This window comes from Copadichromis virginalis, linkage group LG16 (genome assembly GCF_057382275.1).
Source record: "Copadichromis virginalis isolate Kocher_CV1m ecotype Utaka linkage group LG16, C_Virginalis_male_GT1.1, whole genome shotgun sequence".
NCBI classification, from domain to species: Eukaryota; Metazoa; Chordata; class Actinopteri; order Cichliformes; family Cichlidae; genus Copadichromis; species Copadichromis virginalis.
Window position 1 is genome coordinate 5,782,526 of NC_140633.1, and position 21,069 is coordinate 5,803,594.

Sequence of the window (21,069 nt, forward strand, 5' to 3'; positions counted from 1 at the left end):
AGGTCTGCTTATTGTAAATATCTTGTACTTGATTTTACACCTTTTAATGTCAAAGTTGGCCTCTGTGCTTTTTCAGTGTTGAAAAGACTCTTTCTTGCACTGAGGTCTGCTTATTGTAAATATCTTGTACTTGTTTGAACACCTTTTAATGTCAAAGTTGGCCTCTGTGCTTATCAATGTTAGAAAGACTCTTTCTTGCACTGAGGTCTGCTTATTGTAAATATCTTGTACTTGTTTTTACACCTTTTCATGTCAAAGTTGGCCTCTGTGCTTATCAGTGTTGGAAAGGCTCTTTCTTGCACTGAGGTCTGCTTATTGTAAATATCTTGTACTTGTTTTTACACCTTTTCATGTCAAAGTTGGCCTCTGTGCTTTTTCAGTGTTGGAAAGACTCTTTCTTGCAATGAGGTCTGCTTATTGTAAATATCTTGTACTTGTTTGAACACCTTTTAATGTCAAAGTTGGTCTCTGTGCTTTTTCAGTGTTGGAAAGACTCTTTCTTGCACTGAGGTCTGCTTATTGTAAATATCTTGTACTTGTTTTTAGACCTTTTCATGTCAAAGTTGGCCTCTGTGCTTTTTCAGTGTTGGAAAGACTCTTTCTTGCACTGAGGTCTGCTTATTGTAAATATCTTGTACTTGTTTGAACACCTTTTAATGTCAAAGTTGGCCTCTGTGCTTATCAATGTTAGAAAGACTCTTTCTTGCACTGAGGTCTGCTTATTGTAAATATCTTGTACTTGTTTTTACACCTTTTCATGTCAAAGTTGGCCTCTGTGCTTATCAGTGTTGGAAAGGCTCTTTCTTGCACTGAGGTCTGCTTATTGTAAATATCTTGTACTTGTTTTTACACCTTTTCATGTCAAAGTTGGCCTCTGTGCTTTTTCAGTGTTGGAAAGACTCTTTCTTGCAATGAGGTCTGCTTATTGTAAATATCTTGTACTTGTTTGAACACCTTTTAATGTCAAAGTTGGTCTCTGTGCTTTTTCAGTGTTGGAAAGACTCTTTCTTGCACTGAGGTCTGCTTATTGTAAATATCTTGTACTTGTTTTTAGACCTTTTAATGTCAAAGTTGGTCTCTGTGCTTTTTCAGTGTTGGAAAGACTCTTTCTTGCACTGAGGTCTGCTTATTGTAAATATCTTGTACTTGTTTGAACACCTTTTAATGTCAAAGTTGGCCTCTGTGCTTATCAGTGTTAGAAAGACTCTTTCTTGCACTGAGGTCTGCTTATTGTTAATATATTGTACTTGTTTGAACACCTTTTAATGTTAAAGTTGGCCTCTTTGCTTTTTCAGTGTTGGAAAGACTCTTTCTTGCACTGAGGTCTGCTTATTGTAAATATCTTGTACTTGATTTTTACACCTTTTCATGTCAAAGTTGGCCTCTGTGCTTATCAGTGTTGGAAAGACTCTTTCTTGCACTGAGGTCTGCTTATTGTGAATATCTTGTACTTGTTTGAACACCTTTTAATGTCAAAGTTGGCCTCTGTGCTTATCAATGTTAGAAAGGCTCTTTCTTGCACTGAGGTCTGCTTATTGTAAATATCTTGTACTTGGTTTTTACACCTTTTAATGTCAAAGTTGGCCTCTGTGCTTTTTCAGTGTTGAAAAGACTCTTTCTTGCACTGAGGTCTGCTTATTGTAAATATCTTGTACTTGTTTGAAGACCTTTTAATGTTAAAGTTGGCCTCTTTGCTTTTTCCGTGTTGGAAAGACTCTTTCTTGCACTGAGGTCTGCTTATTGTAAATATCTTGTACTTGGTTTTTACACCTTTTAATGTCAAAGTTGGCCTCTGTGCTTTTTCAGTGTTGAAAAGACTCTTTCTTGCACTGAGGTCTGCTTATTGTAAATATCTTGTACTTGTTTTTATACCTTTTAATGTCAAAGTTGGCCTCTGTGCTTTTTCAGTGTTAGAAAGACTCTTTCTTGCACTGAGGTCTGCTTATTGTTAATATATTGTACTTGTTTTTATACCTTTTAATGTCAAAGTTGGCCTCTGTGCTTTTTCCGTGTTGGAAAGGCTCTTTCTTGCACTGAGGTCTGCTTATTGTAAATATCTTATACTTGTTTGAACACCTTTTCATGTCAAAGTTGGCCTCTGTGCTTGTCAGTTTTGGAAAGACACGTTTTTGCACTGAGGTCTGCTTATTGTAAATATCTTGTACTTGTTTGAACATCTTTTCATGTCAAAGTTGGCCTCTGTGATTTTTCCGTGTTGGAAACTCTTTTTCTTGCACTGAGGCCTGCTTATTGTGAACATCTTGTACTTGTTTGAACACCTTTTCATGTCAAAGTTGGCCTCTGTGCTTATCAGTGTTGGAAAGACTCTTTCTTGCACTGAGGTCTGCTTATTGTTAATACCTTGTACTTGTTTTTAGAAACTTTTAATGTCAAAGTTGGCCTCTTTCAATTTTCAGTGTTGGAAAGACTCTTTCTTGCACTGAGGTCTGCTTATTGTAAATATCTTGTACTTGTTTTTACACCTTTTAATGTCAAAGTTGGCCTCTGTGCTTGTCAGTGTTGGAAAGACACGTTTTTGCACTGAGGTCTGCTTATTGTAAATATCTTGTACTTGTTTGAACACCTTTTAATGTCAAAGTTGGCCTCTGTGCTTATCAGTGTTGGAAAGACTCTTTCTTGCACTGAGGTCTGCTTATTGTAAATATCTTGTACTTGATTTTACACCTTTTCATGTCAAAGTTGGCCTCTGTGCTTATCAGTGTTGGAAAGACTCTTTCTTGCACTGAGGTCTGCTTATTGTAAATATCTTGTACTTGTTTGAACACCTTTTAATGTCAAAGTTGGCCTCTGTGCTTTTTCAGTGTTGGAAAGACTCTTTCTTGCACTGAGGTCTGCTTATTGTAAATATCTTGTACTTGTTTGAACACCTTTTAATGTCAAAGTTGGCCTCTGTGCTTATCAGTGTTAGAAAGACTCTTTCTTGCACTGAGGTCTGCTTATTGTGAATATCTTGTACTTGTTTGAACACCTTTTAATGTCAAAGTTGGCCTCTGTGCTTATCAGTGTTGGAAAGACTCTTTCTTGCACTGAGGTCTGCTTATTGTAAATATCTTGTACTTGTTTGAACACCTTTTCATGTCAAAGTTGGCCTCTGTGCTTTTTCAGTGTTGGAAAGACTCTTTCTTGCACTGAGGGCTGCTTATTGTAAATATCTTGTACTTGATTTTACACCTTTTCATGTCAAAGTTGGCCTCTGTGCTTATCAGTGTTGGAAAGACTCTTTCTTGCACTGAGGTCTGCTTATTGTAAATATCTTGTACTTGATTTTACACCTTTTAATGTCAAAGTTGGCCTCTGTGCTTATCAGTGTTGGAAAGACTCTTTCTTGCACTGAGGTCTGCTTATTGTAAATATCTTGTACTTCTTTGAACACCTTTTAATGTCAAAGTTGGCCTCTGTGCTTATCAGTGTTAGAAAGACTCTTTCTTGCACTGAGGTCTGCTTATTGTAAATATCTTGTACTTGTTTTTATACCTTTTAATGTCAAAGTTGGCCTCTGTGCTTTTTCAGTGTTGGAAAGACTCTTTCTTGCACTGAGGTCTGCTTATTGTAAATATCTTGTACTTGATTTTACACCTTTTAATGTCAAAGTTGGCCTCTGTGCTTATCAGTGTTAGAAAGACTCTTTCTTGCACTGAGGTCTGCTTATTGTGAATATCTTGTACTTGTTTGAACACCTTTTAATGTCAAAGTTGGCCTCTGTGCTTATCAGTGTTAGAAAGACTCTTTCTTGCACTGAGGTCTGCTTATTGTAAATATCTTGTACTTGTTTTTATACCTTTTAATGTCAAAGTTGGCCTCTGTGCTTTTTCCGTGTTGGAAAGACTCTTTCTTGCACTGAGGTCTGCTTATTGTAAATATCTTGTACTTGATTTTTACACCTTTTCATGTCAAAGTTGGCCTCTGTGCTTATCAGTGTTGGAAAGACTCTTTCTTGCACTGAGGTCTGCTTATTGTAAATATCTTGTACTTGTTTGAAGACCTTTTCATGTCAAAGTTGGCCTCTGTGCTTTTTCAGTGTTGAAAAGACTCTTTCTTGCACTGGGCGCTGCTTATTGTAAATATCTTGTACTTGTTTGAAGACCTTTTAATGTTAAAGTTGGCCTCTGTGCTTATCAGTGTTGGAAAGACTCTTTCTTGCACTGAGGTCTGCTTATTGTAAATATCTTGTACTTGTTTGAAGACCTTTTCATGTCAAAGTTGGCCTCTGTGCTTATCAGTGTTGGAAAGACTCTTTCTTGCACTGGGCGCTGCTTATTGTAAATATCTTGTACTTGTTTGAAGACCTTTTAATGTTAAAGTTGGCCTCTGTGCTTATCAGTGTTGGAAAGACTCTTTCTTGCACTGAGGTCTGCTTATTGTAAATATCTTGTACTTGTTTGAAGACCTTTTCATGTCAAAGTTGGCCTCTGTGCTTATCAGTGTTGGAAAGACTCTTTCTTGCACTGAGGTCTGCTTATTGTAAATATCTTGTACTTGTTTTTACACCTTTTAATGTCAAAGTTGGCCTCTGTGCTTATCAGTGTTGGAAAGACTCTTTCTTGCACTGAGGTCTGCTTATTGTGAATATCTTGTACTTGTTTTTACACCTTTTAATGTCAAAGTTGGCCTCTGTGCTTTTTCAGTGTTGGAAAGACTCTTTCTTGCACTGAGGTCTGCTTATTGTAAATATCTTGTACTTGATTTTACACCTTTTAATGTCAAAGTTGGCCTCTGTGCTTCTGCAGTTTTAGAAAGACTCTTTCTTGCACTGAGGTCTGCTTATTGTAAATATCTTGTACTTGTTTGAACACCTTTTCATGTCAAAGTTGGCCTCTGTGCTTGTCAGTGTTGGAAAGACTCTTTCTTGCACTGAGGTCTGCTTATTGTAAATATCTTGTACTTGTTTGAACACCTTTTAATGTCAAAGTTGGCCTCTGTGCTTTTTCCGTGTTGGAAAGACTCTTTCTTGCACTGAGGTCTGCTTATTGTAAATATCTTGTACTTGTTTTTACACCTTTTCATGTCAAAGTTGGCCTCTGTGCTTATCAGTGTTGGAAAGACTCTTTCTTGCACTGAGGTCTGCTTATTGTAAATATCTTGTACTTATTTGAACAACTTTTAATGTCAAAGTTGGCCTCTGTGCTTTTTCAGTGTTGGAAAGACTCTTTCTTGCACTAAGGTCTGCTTATTGTAAATATCTTGTACTTGTTTGAACACCTTTTAATGTCAAAGTTGGCCTCTGTGCTTATCAGTGTTGGAAAGACTCTTTCTTGCACTGAGGTCTGCTTATTGTAAATATCTTGTACTTGATTTTACACCTTTTAATGTCAAAGTTGGCCTCTGTGCTTTTTCAGTGTTGGAAAGACTCTTTCTTGCACTGAGGTCTGCTTATTGTAAATATCTTGTACTTGTTTTTACACCTTTTCATGTCAAAGTTGGCCTCTGTGCTTATCAGTGTTGGAAAGACTCTTTCTTGCACTGAGGTCTGCTTATTGTAAATATCTTGTACTTGTTTGAACACCTTTTAATGTCAAAGTTGGCCTCTGTGCTTTTTCAGTGTTGGAAAGACTCTTTCTTGCACTGAGGTCTGCTTATTGTAAATATCTTGTACTTGTTTGAACACCTTTTAATGTCAAAGTTGGCCTCTGTGCTTTTTCCGTGTTGGAAAGACTCTTTCTTGCACTGAGGTCTGCTTATTGTAAATATCTTGTACTTGATTTTTACACCTTTTCATGTCAAAGTTGGCCTCTGTGCTTTTTCAGTGTAGGAAAGACTCTTTCTTGCACTGAGGTCTGCTTATTGTAAATATCTTGTACTTGTTTTTACACCTTTTCATGTCAAAGTTGGCCTCTGTGCTTATCAGTGTTGGAAAGACTCTTTCTTGCACTGGGGGCTGCTTATTGTAAATATCTTGTACTTGTTTGAAGACCTTTTCATGTCAAAGTTGGCCTCTGTGCTTTTTCAGTTCTGAAAAGACTCTTTCTTGCACTGAGGGCTGCTTATTGTAAATATCTTGTACTTGTTTGAACACCTTTTCATGTCAAAGTTGGCCTCTGTGCTTATCAGTGTTGGAAAGACTCTTTCTTGCACTGAGGGCTGCTTATTGTAAATATCTTGTACTTGTTTGAACACCTTTTCATGTCAAAGTTGGCCTCTGTGCTTATCAGTGTTGGAAAGACTCTTTCTTGCACTGAGGGCTGCTTATTGTAAATATCTTGTACTTGTTTGAAGACCTTTTAATGTTAAACTTGGCCTCTGTGCTTTTTCAGTGTTGAAAAGACTCTTTCTTGCACTGAGGTCTGCTTATTGTAAATATCTTGTACTTGTTTGAAGACCTTTTCATGTCAAAGTTGGCCTCTGTGCTTTTTCAGTGTTGAAAAGACTCTTTCTTGCACTGAGGGCTGCTTATTGTAAATATCTTGTACTTGTTTGAACACCTTTTCATGTCAAAGTTGGCCTCTGTGCTTATCAGTGTTGGAAAGACTCTTTCTTGCACTGAGGGCTGCTTATTGTAAATATCTTGTACTTGTTTGAACACCTTTTCATGTCAAAGTTGGCCTCTGTGCTTATCAGTGTTGGAAAGACTCTTTCTTGCACTGAGGGCTGCTTATTGTAAATATCTTGTACTTGTTTGAAGACCTTTTAATGTTAAACTTGGCCTCTGTGCTTTTTCAGTGTTGAAAAGACTCTTTCTTGCACTGAGGTCTGCTTATTGTAAATATCTTGTACTTGTTTGAACACCTTTTCATGTCAAAGTTGGCCTCTGTGCTTTTTCAGTGTTGGAAAGACTCTTTCTTGCACTGAGGGCTGCTTATTGTAAATATCTTGTACTTGATTTTACACCTTTTAATGTCAAAGTTGGCCTCTGTGCTTTTTCAGTGTTGGAAAGACTCTTTCTTGCACTGAGGTCTGCTTATTGTAAATATCTTGTACTTGATTTTACACCTTTTAATGTCAAAGTTGGCCTCTGTGCTTTTTCAGTGTTGGAAAGACTCTTTCTTGCACTGAGGTCTGCTTATTGTGAATATCTTGTACTTGTTTGAACACCTTTTAATGTCAAAGTTGGCCTCTGTGCTTATCAGTGTTAGAAAGACTCTTTCTTGCACTGAGGTCTGCTTATTGTAAATATCTTGTACTTGTTTTTATACCTTTTAATGTCAAAGTTGGCCTCTGTGCTTGTCAGTGTTGGAAAGACTCTTTCTTGCACTGAGGTCTGCTTATTGTAAATATCTTGTACTTGTTTTTACACCTTTTAATGTCAAAGTTGGCCTCTGTGCTTGTCAGTGTTGGAAAGACACGTTTTTGCACTGAGATCTGCTTATTGTAAATATCTTGTACTTGTTTGAACACCTTTTAATGTCAAAGTTGGCCTCTGTGCTTTTTCAGTGTTAGAAAGACTCTTTCTTGCACTGAGGTCTGCTTATTGTAAATATCTTGTACTTGTTTGAAGACCTTTTAATGTTAAAGTTGGCCTCTTTGCTTTTTCCGTGTTGGAAAGACTCTTTCTTGCACTGAGGGCTGCTTATTGTAAATATCTTGTACTTGTTTGAAGACCTTTTCATGTCAAAGTTGGCCTCTGTGCTTTTTCAGTGTTGAAAAGACTCTTTCTTGCACTGGGGGCTGCTTATTGTAAATATCTTGTACTTGTTTGAAGACCTTTTCATGTCAAAGTTGGCCTCTGTGCTTTTTCAGTGTTGAAAAGACTCTTTCTTGCACTGAGGTCTGCTTATTGTAAATATCTTGTACTTGTTTGAACACCTTTTCATGTCAAAGTTGGCCTCTGTGCTTTTTCAGTGTTGAAAAGACTCTTTCTTGCACTGAGGTCTGCTTATTGTAAATATCTTGTACTTGTTTGAACACCTTTTCATGTCAAAGTTGGCCTCTGTGCTTATCAGTGTTGGAAAGACTCTTTCTTGCACTGAGGTCTGCTTATTGTAAATATCTTGTACTTGTTTGAACACCTTTTCATGTCAAAGTTGGCCTCTGTGCTTTTTCAGTGTTGGAAAGACTCTTTCTTGCACTGAGGGCTGCTTATTGTAAATATCTTGTACTTGATTTTACACCTTTTAATGTCAAAGTTGGCCTCTGTGCTTTTTCAGTGTTGGAAAGACTCTTTCTTGCACTGAGGGCTGCTTATTGTAAATATCTTGTACTTGTTTGAACACCTTTTAATGTCAAAGTTGGCCTCTGTGCTTATCAGTGTTAGAAAGACTCTTTCTTGCACTGAGGTCTGCTTATTGTGAATATCTTGTACTTGTTTGAACACCTTTTAATGTCAAAGTTGGCCTCTGTGCTTGTCAGTGTTGGAAAGACTCTTTCTTGCACTGAGATCTGCTTATTGTAAATATCTTGTACTTGTTTGAACACCTTTTAATGTCAAAGTTGGCCTCTGTGCTTTTTCAGTGTTAGAAAGACTCTTTCTTGCACTGAGGTCTGCTTATTGTAAATATCTTGTACTTGTTTGAACACCTTTTAATGTCAAAGTTGGCCTCTGTGCTTTTTCAGTGTTAGAAAGACTCTTTCTTGCACTGAGGTCTGCTTATTGTAAATATCTTGTACTTGTTTGAAGACCTTTTAATGTTAAAGTTGGCCTCTTTGCTTTTTCCGTGTTGGAAAGACTCTTTCTTGCACTGAGGGCTGCTTATTGTAAATATCTTGTACTTGTTTGAAGACCTTTTCATGTCAAAGTTGGCCTCTGTGCTTTTTCAGTGTTGAAAAGACTCTTTCTTGCACTGGGGGCTGCTTATTGTAAATATCTTGTACTTGTTTGAAGACCTTTTCATGTCAAAGTTGGCCTCTGTGCTTTTTCAGTGTTGAAAAGACTCTTTCTTGCACTGAGGTCTGCTTATTGTAAATATCTTGTACTTGTTTGAACACCTTTTCATGTCAAAGTTGGCCTCTGTGCTTTTTCAGTGTTGAAAAGACTCTTTCTTGCACTGAGGTCTGCTTATTGTAAATATCTTGTACTTGTTTGAACACCTTTTCATGTCAAAGTTGGCCTCTGTGCTTATCAGTGTTGGAAAGACTCTTTCTTGCACTGAGGTCTGCTTATTGTAAATATCTTGTACTTGTTTGAACACCTTTTCATGTCAAAGTTGGCCTCTGTGCTTTTTCAGTGTTGGAAAGACTCTTTCTTGCACTGAGGGCTGCTTATTGTAAATATCTTGTACTTGATTTTACACCTTTTAATGTCAAAGTTGGCCTCTGTGCTTTTTCAGTGTTGGAAAGACTCTTTCTTGCACTGAGGGCTGCTTATTGTAAATATCTTGTACTTGTTTGAACACCTTTTAATGTCAAAGTTGGCCTCTGTGCTTATCAGTGTTAGAAAGACTCTTTCTTGCACTGAGGTCTGCTTATTGTGAATATCTTGTACTTGTTTGAACACCTTTTAATGTCAAAGTTGGCCTCTGTGCTTATCAGTGTTAGAAAGACTCTTTCTTGCACTGAGGTCTGCTTATTGTAAATATCTTGTACTTGTTTTTATACCTTTTCATGTCAAAGTTGGCCTCTGTGCTTTTTCCGTGTTGGAAAGACTCTTTCTTGCACTGAGGTCTGCTTATTGTAAATATCTTGTACTTGATTTTTACACCTTTTCATGTCAAAGTTGGCCTCTGTGCTTTTTCAGTGTTGGAAAGACTCTTTCTTGCACTGGGGGCTGCTTATTGTAAATATCTTGTACTTGTTTGAAGACCTTTTCATGTCAAAGTTGGCCTCTGTGCTTTTTCAGTGTTGAAAAGACTCTTTCTTGCACTGGGGGCTGCTTATTGTAAATATCTTGTACTTGTTTGAAGACCTTTTAATGTTAAAGTTGGCCTCTGTGCTTTTTCAGTGTTGAAAAGACTCTTTCTTGCACTGAGGTCTGCTTATTGTAAATATCTTGTACTTGATTTTACACCTTTTCATGTCAAAGTTGGCCTCTGTGCTTATCAGTGTTGGAAAGGCTCTTTCTTGCACTGAGGTCTGCTTATTGTAAATATCTTGTACTTGTTTGAACACCTTTTAATGTCAAAGTTGGCCTCTGTGCTTTTCAGTGTTGGAAAGGCTCTTTCTTGCACTGAGGTCTGCTTATTGTAAATATCTTGTACTTGTTTTTACACCTTTTAATGTCAAAGTTGGCCTCTGTGCTTGTCAGTGTTGGAAAGACACGTTTTTGCACTGAGATCTGCTTATTGTAAATATCTTGTACTTGTTTGAACACCTTTTAATGTCAAAGTTGGCCTCTGTGCTTTTTCAGTGTTAGAAAGACTCTTTCTTGCACTGAGGTCTGCTTATTGTAAATATCTTGTACTTGTTTTTACACCTTTTCATGTCAAAGTTGGCATCTGTGATTTTTCCGTGTTGGAAAGACTCTTTCTTGCACTGAGGGCTGCTTATTGTAAATATCTTGTACTTGTTTGAACACCTTTTCATGTCAAAGTTGGCATCTGTGCTTTTTCCGTGTTGGAAAGACTCTTTCTTGCACTGAGGGCTGCTTATTGTAAATATCTTGTACTTGTTTTTACACCTTTTCATGTCAAAGTTGGCCTCTGTGCTTATCAGTGTTGGAAAGACTCTTTCTTGCACTGAGGTCTGCTTATTGTAAATATCTTGTACTTGTTTGAACACCTTTTCATGTCAAAGTTGGCCTCTGTGCTTATCAGTGTTGGAAAGGCTCTTTCTTGCACTGAGGTCTGCTTATTGTAAATATCTTGTACTTGTTTGAAGAGCTTTTAATGTTAAAGTTGGCCTCTGTGCTTTTTCAGTGTTGAAAAGACTCTTTCTTGCACTGAGGTCTGCTTATTGTAAATATCTTGTACTTGTTTTTACACCTTTTCATGTCAAAGTTGGCCTCTGTGCTTTTTCCGTGTTAGAAAGACTCTTTCTTGCACTGAGGGCTGCTTATTGTAAATATCTTGTACTTGTTTTTACACCTTTTCATGTCAAAGTTGGCCTCTGTGCTTTTTCCATGTTGGAAAGACTCTTTCTTGCACTGAGGTCTGCTTATTGTAAATATCTTGTACTTGTTTGAACACCTTTTCATGTCAAAGTTGGCCTCTGTGCTTTTTCCGTGTTAGAAAGACTCTTTCTTGCACTGAGGGCTGCTTATTGTAAATATCTTGTACTTGTTTTTACACCTTTTCATGTCAAAGTTGGCCTCTGTGCTTTTTCCATGTTGGAAAGACTCTTTCTTGCACTGAGGTCTGCTTATTGTAAATACCTTGTACTTGATTTTTACACCTTTTAATGTCAAAGTTGTCCTCTGTGCTTTTTCCGTGTTGGAAAGACTCTTTCTTGCACTGAGGTCTGCTTATTGTAAATATCTTGTACTTGTTTTTACACCTTTTCATGTCAAAGTTGGCCTCTGTGCTTTTTCCATGTTGGAAAGACTCTTTCTTGCACTGAGGTCTGCTTAATGTAAATACCTTGTACTTGATTTTTACACCTTTTCATGTCAAAGTTGTCCTCTGTGCTTTTTCCGTGTTGGAAAGACTCTTTCTTGCACTGAGGTCTGCTTATTGTAAATATCTTGTACTTGTTTGAACACCTTTTAATGTCAAAGTTGGCCTCTGTGCTTTTTCAGTGTTGGAAAGACTCTTTCTTGCACTGAGGTCTGCTTATTGTAAATATCTTGTACTTGATTTTTACCGCTTTTCATGTCAAAGTTGGCCTCTGTGCTTATCAGTGTTGGAAAGACTCTTTCTTGCACTGAGGTCTGCTTATTGTAAATATCTTGTACTTGATTTTTACACCTTTTCATGTCAAAGTTGGCCTCTGTGCTTTTTCCGTGTTGGAAAGACTCTTTCTTGCACTGAGGTCTGCTTATTGTAAATATCTTGTACTTGTTTGAACACCTTTTCATGTCAAAGTTGGCCTCTGTGCTTTTTCCGTGTTGGAAAGACTCTTTCTTGCACTGAGGTCTGCTTATTGTAAATATCTTGTACTTGTTTGAACACCTTTTCATGTCAAAGTTGGCCTCTGTGCTTATCAGTGTTGGAAAGACTCTTTCTTGCACTGAGGTCTGCTTATTGTGAATATCTTGTACTTGTTTGAACACCTTTTAATGTCAAAGTTGGCCTCTGTGCTTTTTCAGTGTTGGAAAGACTCTTTCTTGCACTGAGGTCTGCTTATTGTAAATATCTTGTACTTGTTTGAACACCTTTTCATGTCAAAGTTGGCCTCTGTGCTTCTGCAGTGTTAGAAAGACTCTTTCTTGCACTGAGGGCTGCTTATTGTAAATATCTTGTACTTGTTTTTACACCTTTTAATGTCAAAGTTGGCCTCTGTGCTTATCAGTGTTGGAAAGACTCTTTCTTGCACTGAGGTCTGCTTATTGTAAATATCTTGTACTTGTTTTTACACCTTTTAATGTCAAAGTTGGCCTCTGTGCTTATCAGTGTTGGAAAGGCTCTTTCTTGCACTGAGGTCTGCTTATTGTTAATATCTTGTACTTGTTTTTACACCTTTTCATGTCAAAGTTGGCCTCTGTGCTTATCAGTGTTGGAAAGGCTCTTTCTTGCACTGAGGTCTGCTTATTGTGAATATCTTGTACTTGTTTTTACACCTTTTCATGTCAAAGTTGGCCTCTGTGCTTTTTCAGTGTTGGAAAGACTCTTTCTTGCAATGAGGTCTGCTTATTGTAAATATCTTGTACTTGTTTTTACACCTTTTCATGTCAAAGTTGGCCTCTGTGCTTATCAGTGTTGGAAAGACTCTTTCTTGCACTGAGGTCTGCTTATTGTAAATATCTTGTACTTGTTTTTACACCTTTTAATGTCAAAGTTGGCCTCTGTGCTTATCAGTGTTGGAAAGACTCTTTCTTGCACTGAGGTCTGCTTATTGTAAATATCTTGTACTTGTTTGAACACCTTTTAATGTCAAAGTTGGCCTCTGTGCTTTTTCAGTGTTGGAAAGACTCTTTCTTGCACCGAGGTCTGCTTATTGTAAATATCTTGTACTTGTTTGAACACCTTTTAATGTCAAAGTTGGCCTCTGTGCTTTTCAGTGTTGGAAAGACTCTTTCTTGCACCGAGGTCTGCTTATTGTAAATATCTTGTACTTGTTTGAACACCTTTTAATGTCAAAGTTGGCCTCTGTGCTTTTCAGTGTTGGAAAGACTCTTTCTTGCACCGAGGTCTGCTTATTGTAAATATCTTGTACTTGTTTGAACACCGTTTAATGTCAAAGTTGGCCTCTGTGCTTTTTCAGTGTTGGAAAGACTCTTTCTTGCACCGAGGTCTGCTTATTGTAAATATCTTGTACTTGTTTGAACACCTTTTAATGTCAAAGTTGGCCTCTGTGCTTATCAGTGTTGGAAAGGCTCTTTCTTGCACTGAGGTCTGCTTTTTGTAAATATCTTGTACTTGTTTTTACACCTTTTAATGTCAAAGTTGGCCTCTGTGCTTATCAGTGTTGGAAAGGCTCTTTCTTGCACCGAGGTCTGCTTATTGTAAATATCTTGTACTTGTTTGAACACCTTTTAATGTCAAAGTTGGCCTCTGTGCTTTTCAGTGTTGGAAAGACTCTTTCTTGCACCGAGGTCTGCTTATTGTAAATATCTTGTAGTTGTTTTTACACCTTTTAATGTCAAAGTTGGCCTCTGTGCTTATCAGTGTTGGAAAGGCTCTTTCTTGCACTGAGGTCTGCTTATTGTAAATATCTTGTACTTGTTTTTACACCTTTTAATGTCAAAGTTGGCCTCTGTGCTTATCAGTGTTGGAAAGGCTCTTTCTTGCACTGAGGTCTGCTTATTATAAATATCTTGTACTTGTTTGAAGACCTTTTAATGTTAAAGTTGGCCTCTGTGCTTTTTCCGTGTTGGAAAGACTCTTTCTTGCACTGAGGGCTGCTTATTGTAAATATCTTGTACTTGTTTTTACACCTTTTCATGTCAAAGTTGGCCTCTGTGCTTTTTCAGTGTTAGAAAGACTCTTTCTTGCACTGAGATCTGCTTATTGTAAATATCTTGTACTTGTTTGAACACCTTTTAATGTCAAAGTTGGCCTCTGTGCTTATCAGTGTTGGAAAGGCTCTTTCTTGCACTGAGGTCTGCTTATTGTTAATATATTGTACTTGATTTTACACCTTTTAATGTCAAAGTTGGCCTCTGTGCTTTTGCAGTGTTGGAAAGACTCTTTCTTGCACTGAGGTCTGCTTATTGTAAATATCTTGTACTTGATTTTACACCTTTTAATGTCAAAGTTGGCCTCTGTGCTTTTGCAGTGTTGGAAAGACTCTTTCTTGCACTGAGGTCTGCTTATTGTAAATATCTTGTACTTGTTTGAACACCTTTTAATGTTAAAGTTGGCCTCTTTGCTTTTTCCGTGTTGGAAAGACTCTTTCTTGCACTGAGGTCTGCTTATTGTAAATATCTTGTACTTGATTTTACACCTTTTAATGTCAAAGTTGGCCTCTGTGCTTTTGCAGTGTTGGAAAGACTCTTTCTTGCACTGAGGTCTGCTTATTGTAAATATCTTGTACTTGTTTGAACACCTTTTAATGTCAAAGTTGGCCTCTGTGCTTATCAGTGTTGGAAAGGCTCTTTCTTGCACTGAGGTCTGCTTATTGTTAATATATTGTACTTGTTTTTATACCTTTTAATGTCAAAGTTGGCCTCTGTGCTTTTGCAGTGTTGGAAAGACTCTTTCTTGCACTGAGGTCTGCTTATTGTAAATATCTTGTACTTGTTTGAACACCTTTTAATGTCAAAGTTGGCCTCTGTGCTTATCAGTGTTGGAAAGACTCTTTCTTGCACTGAGGTCTGCTTATTGTAAATATCTTCTACTTGTTTGAACACCTTTTAATGTCAAAGTTGGCCTCTGAGCTTATCAGTGATGGAAAGACTCTTTCTTGCACTGAGGTCTGCTTATTGTAAATATCTTGTACTTGTTTGAACACCTTTTCATGTCAAAGTTGGCGTCTGTGCTTTTTCAGTGTTAGAAAGACTCTTTCTTGCACCGAGGTCTGCTTATTGTAAATATCTTGTACTTGTTTTTATACCTTTTAATGTCAAAGTTGGCCTCTGTGCTTTTTCAGTGTTAGAAAGACTCTTTCTTGCACTGAGGTCTGCTTATTGTGAATATATTGTACTTGTTTTTATACCTTTTAATGTCAAAGTTGGCCTCTGTGCTTTTTCCGTGTTGGAAAGGCTCTTTCTTGCACTGAGGTCTGCTTATTGTAAATATCTTATACTTGTTTGAACACCTTTTCATGTCAAAGTTGGCCTCTGTGCTTGTCAGTTTTGGAAAGACACGTTTTTGCACTGAGGTCTGCTTATTGTAAATATCTTGTACTTGTTTGAACACCTTTTAATGTCAAAGTTGGCCTCTGTGCTTTTTCAGTGTTGGAAAGACTCTTTCTTGCACTGAGGTCTGCTTATTGTAAATATCTTGTACTTGTTTGAACACCTTTTAATGTCAAAGTTGGCCTCTGTGCTTTTCAGTGTTGGAAAGACTCTTTCTTGCACTGAGGTCTGCTTATTGTAAATATCTTGTACTTGTTTGAACACCTTTTAATGTCAAAGTTGGCCTCTGTGCTTTTTCAGTGTTAGAAAGACTCTTTCTTGCACTGAGGTCTGCTTATTGTTAATATATTGTACTTGTTTTTATACCTTTTAATGTCAAAGTTGGCCTCTGTGCTTTTTCCGTGTTGGAAAGACTCTTTCTTGCACTGAGGTCTGCTTATTGTAAATATCTTGTACTTGTTTTTACACCTTTTCATGTCAAAGTTGGCCTCTGTGCTTTTCAGTGTTGGAAAGACTCTTTCTTGCACTGAGGTCTGCTTATTGTAAATATCTTGTACTTGTTTTTACACCTTTTCATGTCAAAGTTGGCCTCTGTGCTTTTTCAGTGTTGAAAAGACTCTTTCTTGCACTGAGGTCTGCTTATTGTAAATATCTTGTACTTGTTTTTACACCTTTTCATGTCAAAGTTGGCCTCTGTGCTTATCAGTGTTGGAAAGACTCTTTCTTGCACTGAGGTCTGCTTATTGTAAATATCTTGTACTTGATTTTACACCTTTTCATGTCAAAGTTGGCCTCTGTGCTTTTTCAGTGTTGAAAAGACTCTTTCTTGCACTGAGGTCTGCTTATTGTTAATATATTGTACTTGTTTTTATACCTTTTAATGTCAAAGTTGGCCTCTGTGCTTTTTCCGTGTTGGAAAGGCTCTTTCTTGCACTGAGGTCTGCTTATTGTAAATATCTTATACTTGTTTGAACACCTTTTCATGTCAAAGTTGGCCTCTGTGCTTTTTCAGTGTTGGAAAGACTCTTTCTTGCACTGAGGTCTGCTTATTGTGAATATCTTCTACTTGTTTGAACACCTTTTAATGTCAAAGTTGGCCTCTGTGCTTGTCAGTGTTGGAAAGACACGTTTTTGCACTGAGGTCTGCTTATTGTAAATATCTTGTACTTGTTTGAACACCTTTTAATGTCAAAGTTGGCCTCTGTGCTTTTTCAGTGTTGGAAAGACTCTTTCTTGCACTGAGGTCTGCTTATTGTAAATATCTTGTACTTGTTTTTACACCTTTTCATGTCAAAGTTGGCCTCTGTGCTTATCAGTGATGGAAAGACTCTTTCTTGCACTGAGGGCTGCTTATTGTAAATATCTTGTACTTGTTTGAAGACCTTTTAATGTTAAAGTTGGCCTCTTTGCTTTTTCCGTGTTGGAAAGACTCTTTCTTGCACTGAGGTCTGCTTATTGTAAATATCTTGTACTTGTTTGAACACCTTTTCATGTCAAAGTTGGCCTCTGTGCTTATCAGTGTTGGAAAGACTCTTTCTTGCACTGAGGTCTGCTTGTTAAATAAAAAAGTGTAAAATTAAATTTCAATAAACTAACCATAATGCCAGCTCATATGCTCTTAACGCTGCATCTTTAACTCTTTTACAGGATTTGCAGTCTTCTGATTCCTGATGAGTTCCGTAAGTGACAAGCTTACTGACTGTGTTTACTCTTCTGTGTATTAGGTATTAGGAGTAGGTACGGGTGCAGGGGAAGGCTGTGTCCTGGCTGACTCTATTCATGAAAAATATAATCTGTGTTACAACAAGATTGAAATTGAGACTCAGCATTGTTTCCCAATTTTCCAAACCCATATGAACTGTAGCCTCAGCTTTCTGTGCTTAGCTGACAGGAGGGATAGCAGAACAGATGTGTTATAAAATTTTGAGCAATGTCCTTGTACAATATTTAAGCTGCTTGTAAAGTGAAGAAAGTAGACACTTTAATCAGCCCACTCCTACAACCTGAAATGTGTGAAAGTCTAAATATTTATCAGAGGGGCTCACTAAAGATGATTTCAACAGGACAAAACTGCTTAAACTACTTCAATCTCCCACTGTGACCACTGGTGCAGGGCAGGATGAGGGTTTGTAGGTCAGTTCCTGCTATTGCAGCATCACTGAGTGTCTATCTTAAGATAAACATCATTTATTTTTGAGGTCGGTTTTGATCAAGAACATAAGTATAGCCTGCATGAAACAACCAGAGCAGGAGGTTCAATCAAGAACACATATGACATATGACACATATCTGCTTGACACGAAAGCAGTGCACACTGAACTCAGGTAACATTTGTTATTAGAGGAGGTCAAAAAGTGTGTCAGTGAGAAATATCCATCAAAAGCATGATTTACACTAGCTGCAGCTCACAGTCAGCAACTCATCAGTTTTGTTGTTCAAACCAAACAAGAATTTTTCACATCATGTTGTCCTGCAGGAACTCACCGGATCACCTCTCCAGCACTTTGATCCCAAGACAGGAATACAATATGCAGAGTTAGTTTAATTGATTGGAATTCAGCTGTCATCTTCAGAGTGTTTCATTTGATAAAGTTAAGAACGAGAAATCAAGTGGTCAGAGCTATCATGGTGATATTCAGGGTCAGATTCTGTGCTAGTGCAAAACCTTCTTTTGGCCTGAAAAAGCTACTGTGGGGTTTACAACAGAGGAGCAATTGAAAGCCTGCAGGTCAAATTAGCGTCAGGATGCATTTGCAAAAATGTTTCGTGTGAGTAGAAAGTTCTCTGGGTGATCCAACCGTGCGTTAGTTGATATACAAACATGCAATGAGAACATTTCAGTAATTAGCTGTTAAGTGTCACCCAAACATGAGGAGGCCAGTGAAGGAGCCAGTGACGGTTTAACAAAAAGAATACAGTGTGAGTGCAGGTTTACATGTTTCTCTCTGAGAAAAAGAGACGTCGATGTGTTTCTATTAGTGTGAAATCCTTTTTAGAAATTAGGCACTGTGTGAGGTCATTTAGTAAGAGTCAGTGAATCTTTCACAGTTGTAAAACACATAAAAAGAAACAACATAAGTAACGTATGTTTTTTCCCGAGGGTGGTGGGGTAGGACTTCATGTGTGGGTGACTGAGAATGTCCATTTTATTAGATATGTTGTTGTAACTGTTTCAAAGTCAGTAATGCATGAATCTGCAATGATTTTTCTTCCTTAAAAGAGGACTGTGTACAGTGTCCATTTGTGTCTGTCTCCACGTTGGGTGATTGTGGAGTATGAATATGTGTGCATGAGGGTGGGAATGCCCGTTGGTGGCTGCGTGCGCCTGTTCGACTGTGTCTGTATGTCAGGTCGGTTACACTCCACGTCTCTGGGAACATCTCAGGCCCTCCAAGGTATGGAGGCCTATCTCGATTCACCACACTCCTTGCCGTTAGTTGATGCCCTCAGGCGTCGGTGTGTTGGTGGTTCTGGTGTCCGGGGCTGGGCGCTCAGGTATGTACCGGCTCACTCCCAGTGACTGCTTGGCGAGGTCTGGCACCCGTGGCTCCGTCAGGCCACTTCCGGGGGGTGGGGGGCTCTCAGTCCTCTGGCCTCTGGGCCTGTGGCTCAGGTCACTCTGCCACAGCTGTCTGCCGGCAGAGCCCACAGCCACATCACGGGCCCCCTGTGGCTTCTGCTCCGTGGCTGCTGGGTGACCTCTAATCTGGGGCTCTCCTCAGCGCTTCCCAGGAGGGTGGCATGGCTGCAACTCCGATGGTCCTCCTTGGGCTCTCACATTCTGGGGGCCTCTGGGTGTCTGGGGCCTGGATTTCCTCCATGCCTGCTACATGCACTGGGGGACAGACTATGGCTCCCTGTTAAAAGTAGAATGGGAGGCAGAGTCTTCAGTTTTATCTTTTGTCCTGTCTTCCTCTGCTCATCCCAACAGGTTGTGGCAGATGGCTGTCCCTTCCTCAGCCTGGTGCTACTGGAGGATTCTTTCTTTTAAAATGGAGTTTTTCCTTCCCACTGTTGTCAAAGCGCATGCTCATCAGAAATCATATGATTATTGGGTTTTTTCTGTATTTTTCAAAGATCCACATCAAAAGGAGCAGGTTAAAGTGGTTCTGGCATCTGACAAGGATTCCTCCTGGACGTCTCCCAGGTGAGGTGTACTGGACGAGCTCCCACCAGGAGGAGGCCCTGAATCAGACCCAAGACATGATGGAGTTCCCCTAGATAAGCTGGAGGAGGTGGGTGTGGAAAAGGAGGTCTGGAGTTCTCTGCTTAGGCTGCTGCCCCCACAACCCGGCCACAGATAAGTGAAATAAGTAGATCAAATATAACTTGGTGTTCTAAAGAATATTGTTGTTTCCTTGCAGGACACCAGGAGAGATGAGCCCTCCATCACAGATGGTGTGGTCACCTGCAGGTTCAAGGTCATTGCATCTTCAGCCCACATCTACTGCCACTGTACTTAAGGGAAGTTGGGACAATGTTAAAGACTTTCTTCAGACAATTGCATTTGGATGAGCTAAATTCATGACAGGCACTCAAGCAGTAATGCCTCGACTGACAAACGAACATACCAAGCTTCTGTGTTGTTTGAGCCAGAGACTGCACTTGTGGATGAACAATAAAAACATTTTATATTTATTATATTAGTAATGTAACTTGCAATAAAAAGTTATGGGAAGCTTAAACTTAGTTTCAGAATAATTAAATCTGAGACTTTGTTTCATTGAAAAGTTATTAAAGTTTTAAAGTGTGTGACAAATAAAATAATAAATTATTAAGTAACACCAGCTACAATATTGGAAATATGTGTGTTGTTCAGCAGAACAGTGTCCAGTATGTTGGCTGAAATGCTTTAAATTTGAAAATAAAAGTTGGGCTGATTTTAACGCATTACAAGAAGTGTTTTAATTATTATTTTCTAAATAAGCAGTGTTTATATTACGTGTAATGAAATAAGTTCAAGGATAATAAAAGGTAATGAGATTTAATTGCATTCAACTTATGTGCAGCAAAACTAAAAATAAGTTACGGAAGTGTTCAAATAATATGTGTGCTTTTAAAAATGCTCGTCTATTTAAAGACTACACAATCTGTGTTAATTCTAATTATACCACAATCCCTTGCCTGTTGTGTTAAATATACATAAACAGTATGTGTTATCAGATGAAAGTACAAAACTCTCAAGAACCCCCCTCCTAAATTTCAGGTGGCATTTTAAAAACATGCCATGACATAACACACAGCTGCTATAATCATACAGTGAGGTCAAATGTCAATTATAGTTATAGGTTCTTGCTATATGTTATAACATAAACACAGCACAGTTGTAAGAATAATAGTTTCTAGGTTCTAAGGCTTTTTGTCAGTTTAATAGTGAGCTTTACGAGACTCATTTTCGTGCCAAAGGCTCGCACAGGCCTAAGTTCCCTTATGACAACTAGAGCTGGAAACAAGACCTCAAGCGATCCTAAGGCTAATTAATTAGCACGGCTAGCATTTAAAAAACATCTGTTAAATGTTGTCATTGCTAGCATATACCTGTATTACAGCATGGTAAGTAGCGAGAACGCAAAGTTTTTGTTACCTTTGAAAAGAAAAATGTGAAGCTATAATATTAGCATGAGCTATGCTAATGTTATTCACTGAAACAAACATCTCAGGTACTGACTTACTGCTTTCTAATATCTGTGTTTATTTCTGGATATACCTACATGGTTATTAGACATCCCACATAAAGGGTGACAAAGGCAGTAACTATAAATGACCATAACTTTACTGTAAATTACACTGATGGGCTCAGTTCATATAGTTATATCACGTGCACACGCATGTTAGCAACCGTAACC

General features: G+C 38.3%; 1 long non-coding RNA gene across 3 annotated transcripts in view; it reads left to right on the top strand.

Annotated features, from left to right (window-relative positions):
- Positions 1-20,113, top strand: part of LOC146690152 (uncharacterized) — a 71,729-nt gene extending 51,616 nt beyond the window's left edge. Inside the window, exons 3-5 of one of the 3 annotated variants that reach the window (XR_014915735.1) lie at positions 16,871-16,902; positions 19,301-19,458; positions 19,588-20,113. This is a non-coding gene — a long non-coding RNA (uncharacterized LOC146690152). The other 2 variants (XR_014915734.1, XR_014915733.1) reach the window with 2 other exon arrangements.
- Positions 20,114-21,069: the final 956 nt, after the last annotated feature.